The 18,540-nt window shown below is 41.2% G+C and overlaps 1 long non-coding RNA gene across 1 annotated transcript in view; it reads right to left on the bottom strand.

The window, feature by feature from the left end:
• Positions 1–3,418: 3,418 nt before the first annotated feature.
• The window catches only part of LOC134421677 (uncharacterized), a 29,377-nt gene continuing 14,255 nt past the window's right edge, over positions 3,419–18,540 (bottom strand). Inside the window, exons 3-4 of the long non-coding RNA XR_010028659.1 lie at positions 10,119–10,271; positions 3,419–6,970 (exon numbers count right to left, since the gene is read on the bottom strand). This is a non-coding gene — a long non-coding RNA (uncharacterized LOC134421677). The remainder of the gene's footprint in view (positions 6,971–10,118; positions 10,272–18,540) is intronic.

Below are 18,540 nucleotides of genomic sequence, written 5' to 3'. Positions count from 1 at the left end.
ACAACAATAACAACTACAACCCGAGGAAACTTAAGATCCCGAGCCAAGCCATCCCAAGGAGAAAAAAGCAAACAAACAAAACCCACAGCGGCAAATTGGTTTTAATTCCACCCGTGCGCACAGTACGGGTAACACCTCCAGTAACACAGTCCTGGGCAACACGTCCAACACTCCCGAGGCACTGCGAACCCGCAGCGATTACAAAGCCTCCATCTCTGAGGGGGCTACTCGAGAGTCCGCATTGCTGCCGCTGATTAACGCCGGTGCTCGGCTAACCGGAGCTGAGCCCGCCGAGCGTCGCGCACCGCACGGCCGAGAGCGCACGACGCCTGGAGAGCACTGCCCTCTGCCCCCGCCCGAGCACGCAGCCGGCGGGCACGGCACGGACCGGCACGGACCGGCGTTGCTCTGCCCTTGCCCAGCCCCGGCCCTGCCCCGCGCAGGCCTTACCTGCAGATCCTGCGGCCGCCGCCCGTCCCGGCCCTGAAGGAAGGGAAGGGGCGCACCGGCCCCGGCGGCGTTTAAATATCCCGCCGGTGTCACGTGACCGCACCGCCATTGCCCCGGGCTGAAGGTGGCCTTGTCTCCTGGGTGGCCGGGGACGCTGAGGAGACACCGAGCCGTTTAAAGCGGCGATGTTTGGGTGTTTGGTGTGCTCGCTAATCCCGTTCTCTGGCCCTCAGCGTTCCAGCACGTGCTGGCAGCAGGGCTCTGGTTTCACAGCGCTGTGAAAGCAGCGTTGTGTGAGGAGATGGTGGCTACCTGGCGTTCCGTCATGGACAAGCCAAGCCAGCCCGTTTGTCAAAAGCTAAAGCATGTCCAAAAAGGGTAACAAAACTACTCCGTGTAAAAAAAAAGAACCAGATCCACTCTGAAACTGTCTGAAAGCAAAGAGGGTCTCACTGTCAAGCCTCACCCAGAGATTAAGTAGAATTTGAAAAACACCTAAGTTGTTATGAGTGACCATCTGACCATAGAAATGGATACCATTCACCAATCAAATGTTCCCGTAAAATAGGAAATGACAAAGTACAGAACTCAGTATCTCCACACCTCCCGCCGTGCTGCCGGCAGGACTGCTCTTGCTTCACCAGCTGTGCTCAGGACTGAAGGCACTGACACGGTGGTGTTCCCTTGGCACTTACATTTTTGATCTTCTGTCACCGTTTCCCTTAATGTAGAAGACCTTTCCTGTGAGAGTGTGTGGCATTTTTTAGGTATTGAAGGAACAAGATTTAGGGCTGTCTGCAAGAAGGCTTCCCTTTTATGGCTTTTCCTAATATTGAGGCATCACTCATCCACAAACCCTTTTATCTAACCTTGTTGGTACTTGGGTTTCCACACACAAAATGGCACAGCCTCTCACGTTTGGCTGCGCTGTCGGCACTCAGCCGCCCGTGTGTGCCAGCACAGGTCTGCCTGGTGTCTGGGTTGTGCTCACAAACCCTGCCCGTGCTCACAGAGGCTTTTGCTGTTCGTTCTGTTAGCTGGGCAGATTCTGTGCCACGCAGACTGCAGCGGTTTAGGAGCACAGAGTCAAAAGGGGCTTCCTGACCCACAGGGTCCTGGCTCCAAAGCTTTTTGTTAAAAATGCCAGAAATGTCTCTTGTAGACAAGTCCAAGCACCATCACACAGTGGGGGAGACACACTGCCTTGTGCCCAAATGTGCTGTATTTCACACAAATGAAACAGTAATAATAGAATCCTGGGGCTAATAACATCCCTATAAAAGCAGCAGTTTTCCTAAATAAAGCTCCCAGGCGAGCCTGGTGTAATATCATGTCTCAGTCCGTAGAAAAGGGTAGAAAACAAACCTTAATACCTGCTCATGATCTGATGTGGAGACAATTCCCATTTGGCTGCATATCTGTGCTTGGCTTTATGCTAAGTGGATTAGCAAAACACCAACCAAACACGTCTGAATTTCATGCTCTTTGGTTTTCCTGTCAGCTTACTAACACACATTCTCCACAGAATTCAGATTTTCCTCTTGTGTGAAAAACATAATACATCAAGTACAGATTACTCTGTATACCTTGCCAAAATCCTACCTGAAACTAAAGCCAAACTACAATGCTGCCGAAGTTAGTAGAAATACAATTGCAAAGCCAAAGAGAATACAAAAATAAATACATTAAAAAGTCTTCCTGATCTCCCATGGGTACCTTAGAGAAACATGAAGGCCTGAGATTAACATGGTGTAAACACAGTGCAAAAAAACCTTGTGATTTTGAGCCTTCTGCTGTTCTGCAGACATTCAACAACAGCAGGAAACTAAACATTAATAGGACAGGCTAAGGGAAAAAAGATTTTCTTAAAGAGGGCATTGTTTGTGGAAAAAAGCTAGTAGCCCTCTTCTCCTCTACTTCCTTTCCACACCTTTATCTTTTAAATTAAGTCATTTTAATTATATGCATCTGCTGGATTCAAATGCCATTATTTATCCAGAGTCCATCACTCTAAATACAAACCATCTGGCCCATCTTTCTGACAACACTTTCTCCAGAAGTTTTGGGGCTGGTCCAGCCTGCCTAGCAGCACAGTCAGCCAGACCTTTCCTCGGAGTAAAGAGTGGCCCTCCAGTCTCCTCCTACCCTCTTACAATGAAAGGAATTGCCAACTTGAATTCGGCACCTGTTCTTCACCTGACAGAACACATGTGCAGGGAGCGGGTGACGGATGAGCCGGCACTCTGCAGATCAGCAAATTTCCCAGTCTCATGTCCCAGCACTTGGATGCCTTACAGAAGCACCAGTTTTAGGAACTTCTGGACATTGAGTATTTCGCTGTTCTGCTGGTTTGTTCAACCACAGTTTAGGAAAGCACCGAGGGAATTTCACTTGAATGCTGGGGTTGACAACCTTTTCCACAGTAGACTTAACATTTGGCACACATTTCTCAGCTAGAAAAAGTGCTGCTCTTTCTAGAGTTTTTTTTTTTTTAACTATTCCTAAGCAATTCATAGGTACTTTATTGGTATTTGCACTGGGAATTATTAAATCGTTGAGTAGAAATAGTACTTTCTTCCAGCAGGTTTGTGTTCAAACTACAGTGTACTGAGCTTAGGTTTGGTCACTATATTCAGAGAAAAGATGTTCTGCTGCTACAGATTTACTAATAAGGATTGATCACTGGGCTGACATCTGAATGAATCAGTGTATTACATGAGATTGTTTCACTGGCACAAACATTAGTCAGAGATTACTTTCTGGTAATTCCCTAGTATTCCTAGAGGATGATTGATGTCCAGTGTCGTCTCAGACTTGTGTTTTCCTTCCTCTCCCATGTTTGAGGGACTACATGTGATGTACCACAACAAAAACTGCTAATAGTCGACTTTGGACCTATAGACTTCTTTTATTAGAATTACAAAATCAAGCTAATTGACATAACTTGAAAGAAACTCTCTATGGCAACTTATAAAAATTTTGAAGTATGCTTCTTTTGGATAACATGCTATCTTTAGAAGACCACATTTTTGGAGAGGAAGAAGAGACAGCAGCTGTCTGACTTCAAAGCATTTTTAATATTTGGGATGAGGCATTGCATTAGGAAGCCTGATGATCATTAAATGCTTCATGAATATTGTTTCCTCTTCTCTTGTAATCCATGCTTGTTTCTTTCAAAAAGCTTTCCCTTCAGCTGTTTACAATAACATAGTGGCACCAAAAAAAAAAAGCTCAATTAGGGGTTGCCTATTTGTGAGTTGCTTTCATGTGTTTGTATTCATGATGGGCATCACTAAGCACCTTTTTCCTCCCTTGCCTCGTTATTGTTATCTCTTCGTTCTTTCTTCTGTTCCTTTTCTTACTAATTAGACACCTTTCACCTCCCACTTTAGTTCTGTAACTAAAGTGTTGTTTAACAGCATCTCATAATTCACTCGGAATGTGTTATATCCTTGGCCACACTGGACATCCACATTTTGTGGAATACCTGGGATGAGGTGAATGGGCTCCCAGGCTCAGAAATGTGTGAATCTTGGACCATGCTCCTTTTGCTCAGAAGGGCAGAATCAAGGAGTACAACACTGGCTGCGTGCAGAGGCCAGGAACTGTCCTGTGTGCCAGAAAAGGGATTGAAAAACCTCCCAATGGTGGTCTTACTGTAGTCTTGTCAGGATTCAACTTTAGATCCTGCCAACTGTTTTAGGATAAGAAGTCAGTCACAGTAGCTTCCTAGGCATTAGAGGAATTAATACAATCTTTAATAATCTATGCAAAAATAAGGCTCCAAGGTTTTATCCAGCACACATGCTAAGCACTGCATCACGACTCATGTTTCAGAACTGTACATTAATCTGCTATTCTGTATGGTCATCATTTTAATATTTAATGGGCATTTGCTGCTCATTTAGAGAATAAACCTTTCTGATGGCTGTCTTCTCCTCCATTGCTTCTCTAATGCTGTGTTGTACCTCAGCCTTTCATTCAGGTAGCCTGGGAGCTGAGTTTTTGAATGACAGCTGCACACTGGGTTTTCTTTAAGGGTAGCTCTGCAACCCTTAATTGTGCCTGAAAGACCCAATTGGTTCCTGTGTGCTTTCTTAAGGTATCACACAGATTAAGAGCAGCTCTCATTTTCCATTCACTTGCTTCCCATTGGGAGAGCCTGCACAAATATTTTTTATTCATTGATGCTGAGATCATGTCTATGAGGAAAATACGTGCTTCATGCACAATTCACCCTAATTTCAACTGACATAGCCACCTCCCCAGGCATTTCACAAACTGCAGCCTCATGCAGTTTAGGAGACACTTTACCAAAGCAAGACAAAGAACCATGCACATGCAAACATAAATAAATGGAAATTTTGAAGGATTTGTAGAATCTAATTAAACCCAAAAATGAATTTATTATTACAGACTCATTTCATAGAGGATCAAACCAAATACACAGGATGAAAAAGATGCCACAAAACACATTGTTCTGACATGGTGTTAGTAAGAACAGAATTCTAGTTTCTTAAACTGTTCCTTTAACTGAGAAATCAAGAAATCCCAGGGTTAGATGTGGATGAAACATTTTACATATACAAGCCTTTTGAATTAAGTCTTCCTTAATTTACATCAAGAAGTTCAACTTTGAATTGCTACCCTTAGGGATATAGATTTAGGTTTGGAAGCATCTGCTTTCATTAGTTCAAGTGAGTGCTGCCTGCAAAGCAACATGAAAATCCCAGAGGAAAAAACATCATCCACTGATAGTCCCAACTGTAGCTTAGTGTAGGTGTGGGAACTCATGTGCGCTTGTGGGCTTCAAAGCCAGCAGTTTCCTTCAGTTCAGACTTCACCAGTTCACAGTGTCTCCATGATCACTCCTTTAGAATGGACAAAAAGGAAAGTTTCAGGTCAAAACAAATCAGTTCCCTTGGAGAACAGTGTCACATGAGAATTAGCCTATGTAAACCACCCATGAGCTTCTTCCTCTTTTTCTCATTAAAATTAAACCTACATCTTTACTCTGAATGCCTGTCTTAAATCACATCCTCATCGTTTGTTGCACCATTTTCACTTTGCAGTTCTTAAGGCATTGACTTATTTTGCTGCCCATCATGCCCAGGTGCAAGAGCTGCTCTATTGCACTGATGAAATGCCGCTGGTTGCCTGCCAGTGAAACAGAATAGAGTGGGCCTTTAAAATAATTCCTGGGACACTTACAGGGGTGAAATAGTATGTTTTGGCTCTTTTTCCTGATAATACCTAAAAGCCTATAGATTGTCATGATTTTTCAGTGAAACCATTCAGGACTGGAAAATAAACTGAGACCACAATTGCTCATCCCCCTAGAAAAATGAACAGTCCTGCTGGCTGAGTTTAGTTCACTGGAATTCAGCCAGACAGAAAGAGATAAAAGACTTTTATCCCTCTGCTAATAGTTCTATCCACTTCTACCTTCATACTGCTTGAAGAAGCAGAGAACTGCCTCTCACTGCAGTAGATTAGAGCTAATGAAAAAAATGGAGAAAAAAATTAAAAGGTTAAGCAATCAACAACTGAAAAATATAATTGTATTGATAATGAAAATAATTATGTTAATAATTGTACCTTGCACTGCCTTTTTACATTTTGTATTATCAACTTTACGTAAACTTTAATCGGATTAACGTTGTCATCTACATATTTTAAATGCCAAAAAGACTTCAATAAAATAGCCCCAGATTAACTAATTGGTGGGGAAAAAAATCCACAGTTCATAGAACTACCGGAATACACTAAAGGCACAAATGCAAATACACTCAAGAGAGAAGCTCGGCAAATGAGTTAAGAAAACCAATTCCTTTTACAGAGGGAACTACATTTTTTAATGAAGTGCAAATCTAAGTATTTCTAATCTTCTACAGCCTTTGTTGTCGAAGAGATCAGGTGCTGAAATCATGTCTGCTTTGCATTACAAATGCAAGCAGTGCTTTCCAGCAGAGCTGGTGGCAGCCAGCACGGCTTCTCCCCCAGCCCCTGGGTACGGCCAGTGGAGGTGCCTGTCCCTGGCATGGCTCGGGCTGGGACTGCAGTGCTGCTGCTGCTGCTTCCCTGTGGCACAGCCCACCCAGGCACTTTCCCTCAGCCACAGCCGGCTCAGGCTCACTAACTGAAGAGGCGTTTTCTTGCAGATAAAACCAAATCTGAATTACACAAGCAGAATGAGGGAGCACTTTTGAAAGTGTAGTCCAATGAAAGAGTAGTCCAAAGTGTCCAAGGCTTGTGGTGAGAGAGGAGATGTTCTGTGCATAGTAAACACCCGATTTACTGAAATTAATCCCAATCACTTGTGTAGGGAAATGAGTTTTAAATTATGTTTCCATATCTGTTCCCCAAAGGTTTCAAATGGCTTTTTCAAAGGAAATGGCTTGACTTTGAATTTTCTTCCTAAAATAATTTGGTGTCAGATTTAGCTACTCATTACATATGAAATTCAAGATAAGGAGGTCAGCTTCTGGTGGATGCCTCTCTGCAGCAGCAAGTGGGGTTCCTGAAAAGAGACAGAGTTTTATTAGAAAGATGGTGCTAGGAAATTTAGCTTTTTGCTGGTGGAAACAGAAAATATATAGGATGTACTTTGAAACAAAGACATTCAAAAGCCCCTTTTGCCTTTGTCATTAAAAACATCATGCCAGATTCATAAAAATCCATTTTAGTTTATGCTTCCTACATTACTAAAAAGAAATAGTAGTTCTAAGCTTTATCCCATGGGAGCTTATATAAAAGAGAAATTTGACTTTGCCAAAGTAGCATCTTCTGTCTTCTCTGCATAATGCATTCAGTTCAGCTGCACACTGTTCTTTCTCCTGGCAGTCAGCATATGCAACAGTGTTTTTATGCAAGTTTGACCTTCCTGTTCTTCCCTGTCTCATTTCTGTTTGCATGAGCGCTGTCAGCTGATAAAGTGAAGTACATTTTTAAGGTCTCTCTATTTTGAAAAGCCTTGAAAAGAAAACATCTTTTTCTCCGGCACAAAGCTGTTAAAAACAGACCAGACGTATTCCCTCCCAGCACAATCATAAACCAACAGTTAAAGCCCTTTGTTCACGTGGGTGAATAGAGTCCAGTACACTTGTGCTGTGCCCAGCAAAGCCTCTGTGAAACACAAAGTAAGTTAATAATCCTGCCCTCTCTGCCAGCTGCATAAGTGATGGCTCTGTATGGACCCTAAGCCTTGAACCTTGAACAGTTACCATAAACCCCTACAAAATTATCCTTCCTAATTTTCCTTCTTTTCCTCTTTAAAAGAAGAAAATTCTTGCTCTACACAGAGCTGATGCTATGCTCCCACATGTTTAGCCACCCTATGGCTCATTTGATTTTAATCTCATTTAATTTTATCAGGGCTTCAATTTTTTTCCTTTAATCTACGCCTGAATGTCCCTTTCCCCTAATAAAGTTACTCTCATTAATTAACCTAAAAATTAGAATTAATTAATTTCCATCAACTAACATTATTGTAATATTGGCTTCACAGTTGTCTTTTCAAAAGCATAATCAGTGCAACTCAATTAAATTAGCTAAACAAATAATAGGGACTTTTTTTTTCTGGCACTTGAGCCAAAAATCAGCTGGTAATCAGTTATGAAAGGAAAAGCCCAGCTGTAACTTTTCTAAAAACCAACATGAAATAATGAGAAAGGTTTAATTTCCATGTTCACATAAATATAGTTAAATGTTAATGTTTCCTAAAGACAAAAATATATATAAAAAAAAATCACTTTCCCTGCAGAGTGACTCATAGGAATATAAGGATAGGGCCATTCCATCAAATCAGCTGGTTTTCAAATTGTGTCATTTCTTTGAAATATATTTTGAAGATGGATGGATTAGTCAATACTACAAAAAATACAGGACACTACAAATGCCAAGGCCAGTTTTTCCTAACTGGAGATTATCGATTTAATTGAACCTCCAAACCCAGCAGTGCTAGTCTCAGCACTGTCAGTTACAGGAACCTATTATCAGCAGCTTATGGCTTTGCCACAATTTACATATACCAAGAAAAACTCTTCTGTCAGTTCTAGGGAAGATTCTGGGGAGCAAGCTCATAGGTTAATCTGTAATACAAGTAATTTAAACCTGCTTAATTGGGAAATTTATTATCCCAGTAGTTTGACAAGTGAACTTAAAATACTGTCACCTAAAAAAAGAAAACCAGCAAATAATAATAAAAAAACCCCAACCAATCACCAATAAATTACTTTGAGGGCATTAGTAAGTTTTTCATCCACAGAGAGTCAGAGTGGTGCAGCAAATAAGGCACTGAGGTCACACAATGAATGAGAAAGATGTAAAAAAAAATATTAAATAGAACGAGTGTAAGGCATGAGAAGAAAGGTCAAGAGCAGGGAATGAGGCAGGAATCTGGTGAAAGAATAAAGCAAATTGATTTAAATGGTGAGTTAAATGGATGCAGTGATAATTTTGGTACTCCCTAAACTCTTACTAAATTCATTTTACATTATTTTCCTTGCCCTATCATAATAATGTCAGTAGTGCTATTTTCTGTTCCACAGATTTGCTTTGTACAAGAAACACATTATATGCAGGCAGTTTTTAACAAATTGGTCAAAGAAACTATAACAACACAGTTATAATCAACAGATGCTGTAATTATATTGTACTTCATGGATAATAAATCACTCTTAGAAATGCTTCAGCATATATATTTTATTTTTTCAACTCATGCACTTACTGTTCTTGCAGCACTCTACTCACCAGGTTTTCTTTGTTAATGGAGAGTGTGAATAGGAATAAAAAAGATGAAAAAGCATAGCTGAATTATTCATGCTAATGATTTCACACCTAAATATTATGCAAAAAATACTAACTATGCTGTTAAAATGAAAGGTAGCTTGACTTACTAAATGATTCTGAGAATGTTTCACCCGTGAAAAGGTTTTCTGTACATATTACTTGATGCAATATAATTGAATATTGCAAAAGTTTAATTCCAAGGTCTTGGGTATTGGAAGGCATTGGCAGGCAGTGGGTTTGCATTTATATTCCCCTAGGGGATTTAGACAGCCATGCAGAGATCCTTAAAGAGAAGGCAGCCCAATGTCAGGTAACCTGAATCTCCCCTGGAGAATTTTGGGGAAGTTACAAATCCACAAAAAGAACAGAAAAGTACTGGCCTGGAAGACCTGGCACGAGGTAGCAATTCAGAGGACCTGCACTTAAAATCCAGTCTGGGGCCCAGCCTCATGAACACATGACCCACCTGAAACTGCATAAAACAAAACACCTGGATTTCAGCACCAGAATGGCAGTTTCATGTGAATGATCTTAATAACATCTGTGAAAAAGTTTGATTTATTTCTCATTGCAGCTGGAAGCTTAAAAGGTGAGTGGGTTCAGAGCATAAAATCACCTCCAGAGAGGATGTCTGTATACAGCACAGAGCATTTTGTGGGGTTTTTATGTTGTCCAGACCCCTGTTTAATACATCTCTTTCTACAGGAAAAGACATCCCTGCTGTGTTAGTGGTGGTGCTCAAAATGTCCTGCAAGTGCAGTCTTGCTCCCTGCCCCCAGTTCTGAAGGTGGGGTGGGTACCATAGTATGAAGCTGAAACTACTGAGGGGGCCCCTCCAGGTGGGGCTTTGGTCTCAGTGTAACTCCACAGCTCCTCACCAGCTCTTTCAGCCCATCCTGTCAGAGGCTGAAGTGCTGTCACTGTCCTGATGGCATCTGGAACCAAGGCAGCACCACAGACTCGAGGCTGAAATGGAGGCAATGCTGGGTCCGTGGTCTCCTTTGTTTTATCTTCTTTCCCTTTGCTGAATCCTGAAAAACAGATCATATCGTGTGCTGTGTCTTTTGGCAAAATGTTGTAGCTGAACTATTTTCAGCTTCAAAAAAATTTACGTTTTCAATGACAAATTTAAACTAATTGCTGGGTTTGCTGTTGCATCAGAGTCTTGTTTTTTGTTTGATCAGTTCAAATATTTATTCGTGAGTGCCACTCAGGAAGCAATTTAGCCCATCATCTCTTCTACAGCTGAGTGCCACAAATGTGGTTTTGAGCCAGAGGTTATCACCACAGAGTAAGCAGCAAGCACAAGTGGTGATTTGGCTCAGGCTGAGCTCTTCCTGGGATGCTGGCTCTTGCTCAAGGAGCAATAATTTGGCATCCTCTGAAAAGGGCAGCCTTATCTTACAACTACAGGGCAGAGACACGTACTTAGAACTCTACTTCTGTTTCAGGCCTGGAGACTGACTAACCTCCAGGTATAGGCACAGAACTGAGATCATTACAGACTTCTCATTTCTGTAGACAAAAAAAGAGTTTTAAAACTCAGGTGGAAGGGGAGAAAAATGAAGTAAGGACTGGGAGAAAATTAATATTTAAAACAAAGCTTTGGTTAAAGGATGAATTATAAAGGCGAGTGACTGATTCTTCTGCTGCCTTAACATTTGACTCAACCTCCATTGCAGATCATCACAGACCCTTCTGGGAACTTTGCTGGACATCTGTGTGGGCCTTGTGTTTGTGTGAGGTTTGGATCCATGCTCAAGAGCAAACCTTCAGCCTTCTAAGCAATTAGACTACTGCCTGTGTTCCTGTATGCTAAAACCTGAAGGCTTTTTTTGTTTTCCTTTCATTGGTACTCAAACAGGCTGCCCCTCCTAGTTTGCCTTAGTGAGAAACTTCTGAGGGAAAATAAACTTGGTACTTAGCTCGCACACAGGGCTGAAGGACAGCAGGAGACCATAACCATCTCACTGGAAAAACAAAGTAACACCATTTGAACAATAGCAACCCCTACAGGGTCCCCTAGTTTATGGGAGATACATATAAATGTGCCATTCGAGTTTGGAAAAAAAATCCTTCAGTCCGAAGTAGGAGGAATTTAGCTCTTGCAGTGAAAAATACCATCAATTTTGTTGTGATTGAAAATGAAAGAACATTTCCTCTTTATGTTTCATTTTGATCTTCTTTGTTGTATTGTTTTTTAATAGAAGGTTCAACATGCATGAAAGTGAAAAGAAAAGAAAAGAAACAAGACCTGAATTTTAGTCCTTTTTTCCTGCTAGGTTTAAAAGTGAAAAAATTTAAATTTCCTCAGACAGACTCTAGTCCTTTTTTTCTTTGCCTCATTGTGTGTATAGCAGGTGTTTGTGAAAAGGAGAAAGAAATCCTATCTGAGATATCTCAACTGAAAATTTGGGTGTGTAATTGGAAAGTTATGATTTTTTTTAATTTTTACATCATAAAACAACATGTATACATATTATTGTATCTGACATCAGAGAGACTAAAATGAGGCAGGCCTCACGGGGGCTTCTCTTTCAACAACGTAGGAGAGGAAAGAAAGGTGACTTGTGAGCTGCAGGCAATGTCACGCTGCAGGAGAGCAGTTCCATGGCAGCAGCTTTCCTGCACCTGTGACAAAATGCAGAGCACAGGGTTGTTTTGCTAGAGAAGGGATCAATAATTCAGACTTTGATTACTTAAAAATAATATAGGAGGGGAAAGAATATAGAGGGGGAGGGGAAAGGGTGAAAACAGTGCCTGAAATTTGGAGAATTTTTCTGTGGCAGGACAGGAATTAATTTTGCCCAGCAACAGAGGCAGTGACTATAGCATCCTGCAGCAGGAGGGTGAGGCTCATGTAATCATCATGACCCAAATTTATCTTTCAGAGCCTGGGTTTCATATTCTCCCCAGAACTATCTATAACATGCCAAATGTATAGGTAGATATAGGCAGTATCACCAGGAGTGCCTGAGGAACTTCTGCTGCAGCCTCAGTTGTGAGGAAGCATCCCAGGGCCTGGGAAGGCCATGCTGCAGTAGCTATAGAGCAAACAATAGGCACATCAGAGATACTCAGTAAATATGAATTGAAGTAGCAGATCAGATCTTCTAGTTGTAGATCAGAAGCCTGAAAGCCTTTTGAACTCCAAAAGGAGAAAAATAAGAGATGCTCTGTGATGTTTGCCACTCCTGCTTTTCTGAAGAGACAGATCTCAACACACACTGAGCCAGTGCAATCTCCTGTTTTAAATTATCTACTCGTGCAGGGCTTTGTGTGCAACTCCAGATTTGGGGAAGACAGAAAGTGAGGCCTTGGTTATTCATAAAACTCCAAGGAAGCTTTACAGACAAGATTGCCTGCAGGCCCAGGGCTTGGTATTCTCTGAGCACACCTGTTCAATCCCCCTGGAGCTGGGACTCAGCTCTATTTGGGGTGAATGGAAGGCAATTAGTATTTTCATATCACCTTAAGTCAGGTGCTCAGAATTGATGGATGCTTGTCTGGGGACTCATATTCCTTGATAGAAGTTATTTTAACCAGGAAGAAAAGACAAAAATTTGGTGAGGCTTAATTTGCCAGATAATTTGTTTACTTTCTGATGTGTGCAATAACCTTTGCAATAGGTGCATATGAGAACATGACATTTTAGATGAAGAGGAGCATCATTGGGTTTAGCTGAAATGCCTCTTGGCAGGCAGTGAAATGAGTGGCTGCATATTTACATGCAAAATGTCATTTATATAAATCAAACCTTGAACACAAATACCTGGAGTTATTGTTTTCCTGTTTGCAAAAGTTCATCATGATATTTTGTGTGTTCTTGGGTATAAGACATGAATTAATCATTTGAAACAGCATTAAGGAGTTGTAGACAGTCACTGCTCCTATTTGGGCAGCAGGTAGAAAAATGGCAAAGTCTTTTCTCCAAATCAAGGATTTTAAGATTTTATGCCAGAATGTCTACTGAGTGAGAATGTCTTGCAGAGCAGAATCCTATGCACGTAGGGACTCTAAGCTGGAAGTAAGCTAGTTAATACCTTAAAAAATAGCTGATCACTCTTGAGAGCTTGAAACAGAAAAGAAAAAGAAAAGGAATATCTTAAGTGAAAGAAAGTGATATAAGAAATAATTAAGTACGATGCTACTTTAATTCCTCACCTGAGATTAGACCCTCTGCTATGATCTGTTCTGTACAAATCTCTCAGATGTAACACAGAGGGAAAGAAACAGGAGATTTGAATCAGAGAAGGAATAAATAGGATATTTTTGAAAGGTATGTGGATGCCTGAAGATGAAGCTGGTGGCCTGGTGTTTACAAATTGTGAATTTTTGGTGGAGTGGACTCCACTGACTCTGGACATTTGATTTGATGCCTGCTCACTCTGAAAAGGTTTTAGTGCTGTTATTTGAAGAATATTCCATATGGATTCCACACCTAGGACAGAACTTCTCTTCAGTTTAGCAGACCTGAAATTTAGCAGTATTTTCTTTATGTGAGCATCTCAGGTTTTGTTTCTCCCTGAGTCATTCACTGGACATGGACTCCACCAAAGTGCTGTGCACTACTGAGCACAGCAAGGTACAGAACAGGATCGCTTTTGTTTTATGTCTGTAATTTGGAACGCCACCTGCAGGTTTCAGGGGCAAACCACTGTTTAAATTTGTGGTTATCCTTAATATAAATATAAGCCCTTTCAAATGACCATTGTAACACTTCTCTATCCTGAATAGTATGAAAGGGAGGAAAACAATCCTTTGGAATTCATCCTAAATGTAATTGACTACCAAAATGTTATCAGAAAAAAAGAAAAGTTGGCTTCCCCTTTCCATGGAGGCTCCTCTTAACTGCCCAAATATAAGATGTAATAAAATATTTTTGTGTCAAAGTCTCTAGAAGTGACTGCAGTGATTACAGTAAAAGTGACTTGCTCTGTGGAACTCTGTCCTTCTTTCAGTCTGAAATGTCACAGGTGCTCAGGTGATTTCAGCCCAAGTTAGAGACATTATCCTCCTAAAATTGCTTCCTGTGAAATACTCAACAATTTCAAACTGGATCCAAGAGCAATAGGAGATGTTTAATCCTCCCTGTCTCCTTATTGAGGAAAAATGGAGAACTGGGACACATTTGAACAGGTGGAACAGGTTACTACAATCTTAATTTCCATTCTCTGAGAAAGCCCACAGGCCTGATATGAGTGAGTTTCAATTGAATTTCCACAGTGGAGTCAGTTGTTATTTTATCCATCTGACATACAGAGAGATTGTCTTGTCACAGTCATTTCAGTCACGGCCATCCACTCTTCACTCTGCTCCGTGTACTTTCACAAAGTGTTTAGTTCCTGCAGGAAGGCTGGCTTTGCTTTTACTTCTTGAGCTGAATTTCCTCTTGCTGCCTTAAGCAATTTTACTTGGAGGAGCTGGGCACACAGGGGTAAGGGATACCTCACTTTGCAGGACACTTTCTTCATACAAAATGTTCAAATCTGAGCCTAGGTGATTTTTATGACATTTTTACATCCTTTTTGTGTGCTTGTTCTGTTAGCTACAATATGATTTTATCATCAGATTGGGAATCTCCCTGTTCTATGTTTTATGGGAAAAGTAATAGCTTTCATTGACCCATCTGATACAGCTGGGAAAAAGAAAAGTATTTCCTTGGGCCCATCACCTCTTTTTAGATCTGAAAAATAATTTGCATGCTTTCAGGAAGAGTCCTAGCTATGCAGCTGTCTCTTATCACACACTGTTCCCAGTTTCAGAATGCAGGAACAAATGTATTTGGAGTGATGAATAATAAACAATCTTTATCTCAACACACTCTTCAATCCGCAAAGTCTCGAGACACTTCACAAAAAGTAATAAACTTCCTATAAAGAATAAGGCCCAATGTGCTGCCACCTCCACAAGGGGAAGTGGCAAATCAAATATACACAGCACTCTACAAAGGACACACTTTCATGCAGAGCACTTGTGCATTGAAGCATGCATAAAAGATAGGAAGAGTTTTCAGGGTTTTTCCTCATATCCACAAGCACTTGTCTGTTGATGAAAAGAAAACTGGAAATGAAAGATAACCAAGAACAAAAGTTGCATTATCATGATTTCTAAGTTGAAGTCTTAATTAGATTTTAAAAATACAGCAACCCATATTTTAGGTGAACTTCAGAAATAGAATGGGATTGACCAGCTTGGAATTTGCCCAGAACACCAATTTTGACACAATTGCCCATTAGGAAACCACTCAGTCGCTGTCAAATATCTGCATTTCTTGATATTTAAAAGCACAGGAGCTGCAGGAGGGCAGTGCCCTCTCAGGCCAGATTCTGGGCATTTGCTAAGTGCTAACTCAGTAGCCTACAAAAGGAATTTCTTGAAAATGTTACTGCACTGCAGCACCATGTACTTGTCTTACCAATTTTCCTTTGAGCTTTATTCTGCAGTTCCTTATGTCATTGGGGCAGCTGGTGTGATTGGGTTGAATATACAAACCCTTTGTGCCCTGTGGCTGAAGGACTTTTGCTGTCTATGCATCCCAGCCTGATTTTACACAACGTGGTTGCCACCATGGCAGAGTTTTAGAGAAAAATGCTGTTAAGCTGTTAGAAAACCTATGAGCCAAAGCCACAGAGGCTAAGGAAAGCAAAACAATAGGCTCAACAGTATTTGCTGAGATGGGGTTACTTAAAGCTCAGGGATTCAAGAGGAAAACACTGGAAACTTAAAAAGCTGTAAAATCCTAGGGAAAGAAAAGCTAAGAATAGGAAGACAGCAAATCTACAACATCAAAGATCAGCCTACCCCAAGGAGCAGAGGCAGACCCTTCCCTCACTTGACTTATGACTGCCTGTTCAGCAGAGACTCACCCAGAATCAAAAGAATATTTGTGTGGTCATGTAGCACAGTATTCCCAGCTACCCACTGCATGTATTCACCAATAAATGAATGTTGTGGACTCTGAAGTTGTTTTTCTTGCTTGCAGACTCAAGATACCAAGCAAAAGCAATGCAGAGGTGAAGGGCTAAGGAAGAAATGAGCCTTTGCAAGAGGGAAATCTATTTCCATCCCTCTTTCTCTCATTAATTCCCTAGTGGCCATTTTCTCTGGGAATCCCAGACTATCAATGAACTCTGTGCTCATGGCAGCTGAAGAGAAGACAGGAGATACATTAGTGAAGCCTTTTCTCTCACCTTCCTCTTGGCTAAGGAAGCAGGAACAAAGAACAGACATAGGTAAGGAATTCAGCAAGATGGGGTAGTTCAGCAAGTCGATGTAAAAAGCAGCATTACTGCCTTTGGTGTGATGGTTGTGGAGGCTCAGAGTGTGCTTGTGCTGATCCAAACAGACCAGAGCCATATTTCCATTTCTGAAAGGAAAAGCAGGAAACAGTCTAAAACTATGTGTTCCTTGAAGAAGGAAAGCAAATGCTTTTGTCCCCTTCTAGATGTTTTTTCCCCCCAGAAACTCAGTAGCACCGGATGATTTCCATTTAACCTGGGCTGTAGGAACTCAGGCATTTGTTCCTATCACCTGAAGGCTTCCAGCAGCCCAAACAGGAAGGAGCTGCATGAGCAGGGCTGTGGAGAAAGCCTGTGCTTTAGAGAGCAGCCACCACTGCCTTCTGCAGTACAGACCTATTCTGATCCACGTTAGCTGTGAAACCTGGCTGACAGCCCAAACTGGTAATCCTTCAAGCAATGCAGATTTTCTGGTTCAAAGTAAGTGTTCCTGTCTTCCCATTTTCATGCTTTAAAAGCCTCCCTTTTAAAATCAGGGTTAAATCACAAACAAACAAATGCTAATAGAAAAGTTCACATGCATAACCCCTGCAGTGTATTTACCTATGTAAATAACATGTAATTTTCACTATTTAATTACTGTTTCATGTCCCATTTCCTGCTATAGTCTATATTTAAATTGCATATTTACCTCTATCTACTTTCTCATAATGTGTCTTGATATGAATATTCATGCCACCATTGAGTGGTTGATTACTTCTGTGCTAACCTTGAAAATACTTCCCTTGCAACACAGCAAACAGCCGGGTGCTGTGGTTGTGTAACAGCAAAGAAAAGAAAATACAATAAATAATGCTCAGGCTATTTGGGATCAGACTGTATTCTCCTTTGTTTTTTTCCTCAGCAGGTATTTTTTTCTTTTCATATAAATTAAGCCAAGTTCCTTCTGACTGTAGTTCCCTGAATTAAAACTCTGGAGACCAGATTTCCATAGAAAAGGAGTGGTGCAAGTAATAGGCAGTGCAGAATTCCTACCCATGGTACAGCCTTTTCAGACGGGAGAGAAAAACAGTTTCTCTTGCAGCTGGATGCACATTTCTTTTTAATTATGTGAAATTTGAAAGAGTGTTCCTATTGTTCTAAATCAGAAAACAGTCTGGAAGAGTTATCTGAGGACGAAAGAAGGGACCCAGACCAACAGAATTAAGCCTGATAAAGTAACATGGAACCAGTCTGAATTTGAACTTATATACATTATGACTGGTTTATATCATGAAACTTTGATGTTCAATTTATATGTCAAAACAAAGGCTTTTTCCCTCTTTTTAGATGAATAGAACAATTTAATGTTTCTCTGTTTCATAATTCAAGATATATGGAGAAAAACAGGCTAATTTTCCCCGATTTCTTTTGTACCTTAATCCCTAGGATGGAATGAGCCATGGCCTGGCAAAGCCTGTTTCCCCCACAATCATTTTGGAGAAAGTCTAGAGTCTCTGTGAGCCTGTCAAACACAGCCAGGTGTTTCCTGGGCTGGGAGACTCTCCATATGCAGAACTATTACTTGTGACAGAAAGGCAGGCTTGCAGGTGGTGGGAAAGGGAATTATCCTATGACAATGTCATCTTGACATATCAGCCACATGTAAGACAGCCTGTCACTCTTCTAGCCCTCCTTTACCTCCTTTGGAGCAACACCTGCACAGCTCAGTTTGCCCACCCTGCTCAGTTCATCTCCTTGAGGTTGGCTTAAAGATGCCTGCAAGCAGCTGCTGCTCACCCTTGGAGCACTGGGCTCACAGCCAGGTAACCTGTCCTGCTGTTCTGTTTGAGATGAACACATCACTTTAGCCTACACTGCTTATACCTTCACCTCTAGGGGTGTCTTCTAAGCATCTTCACACCTAAGGCATCATTCCCTGACAGCTTTGCAGTTATGACTCAGTGACTTCAGAGATTTCCAGCCTACAGAAGAGTGAAAACAGGTCTGAGGTATGAATTTACTTCTGTGAGAAGCCAGGGGGTGTCTCCTACTGAGACACGATTTTATTTCATGGCCT

Source organism: Melospiza melodia, chromosome 9 (assembly GCF_035770615.1).
Source record: "Melospiza melodia melodia isolate bMelMel2 chromosome 9, bMelMel2.pri, whole genome shotgun sequence".
Taxonomy (NCBI): Eukaryota; Metazoa; Chordata; class Aves; order Passeriformes; family Passerellidae; genus Melospiza; species Melospiza melodia.
This window is presented reverse-complemented; position numbering and strand designations above follow the sequence as displayed.